This window comes from Triticum dicoccoides, chromosome 7B, assembly GCF_002162155.2.
Source record: "Triticum dicoccoides isolate Atlit2015 ecotype Zavitan chromosome 7B, WEW_v2.0, whole genome shotgun sequence".
NCBI classification, from domain to species: Eukaryota; Viridiplantae; Streptophyta; class Magnoliopsida; order Poales; family Poaceae; genus Triticum; species Triticum dicoccoides.
In genome coordinates this window covers 594,253,144-594,254,465 of record NC_041393.1, presented here as the reverse complement: position 1 = coordinate 594,254,465, position 1,322 = coordinate 594,253,144, and positions in this window count along the sequence as shown.

Here is a 1,322-nt window from a genome sequence, read left to right as displayed (position 1 = left end):
TATATATATATATATATATATATATATATATATATATATATATATATATATATATATATATATATATATAGGGAAAATCCTAGCTATAATGGGGGCGAGTATATTAAGTGGCTTCCATATATGCTTTATGGAAGTAATTGGCAAGTACTAATAAATTTATTATTTAGGTGTCTTAATATCATGGGTTGAATAGGAAAGTGATAAATGAAATTTCCTTAGGTGCCCAAGCTCCTTACCTCGTGGCCGTCGGATCTTCGACTGATGCATGCAGATAAGAATGGGGGCGAGTATATTAAGCGGCTTCCATATATGCTTTATGGAAGTAATTGGCAAGTACTAATAAATTTATTATTTAGGTGTCTTAATATCATGGGTTGAATAGGAAAGTGATAAATGAAATTTCTTAATTTATTTCATTGTACGAAGAAGAATGGAAACTCTTATGAAGGTATATACATACAACTTTTTGCCTGACAACGAGAGTGGTTAATTTAACTTAGGAGGGGGTTATTTTTTTGCTTGTAAATACTGTATATATATATATATGAGCACAACGCATGCATGTGTACGCATGAATCCCTCCCATCGAGTCGAAGTGGCTAGTACAACGACACGTCATGAACCGATCTTGCTCTGTGTGGGGAGAGTGTATGATTTTCGATGCACGCGCCATATCAATGTTGTGAAATGGTATTCAAACATGCATGCACGCATCACCTCCATACATATGCATGTAGTGGTTGTATTCGAATGGTACACTCCCTCGCATGGTTATGGGCGACAAGCCTATATATTCATGGGCTCGTGTGGACATCCATGATCACCTTGACCGACAATAAGATAGGTTACCATGGCAGATTCTTCATTTGGTTTGTGTTATCGTAGTATAGGTCATGGTGAGATTCAGACCTAATTAAAGTTTGAGTGCATATACTATGCAGGCATGCATGTATGAATCCCCGTCATCGGCTTGAAGTGTGGCATAACATACATATGCATCATCAACCTAACCCTGACCCAGTGTTGGAATTTCTAGTTCGAAATCACGGTGCCACATCAAAGTTGTTCCATTGTGTACTAAAAAACACACCTGATCCACACATATGTTTGGGCCACACGCATGTAGTGGTTGTCTTCGGGGACTAGCTACTTGCATGATTATTGGAGAGCTAGCCTATCTGGGGTCGCATGGACGACCATCACTTTGACCAGCAACAAGAGAGAGATTGTACGACCAAGGTGGATTATTCTTGGTCTATTTTACGGTCAATCTTAGTGAGATGCCTCTCTGGACTGCCGACTAAAAGTGAGTGTGTGTGTGG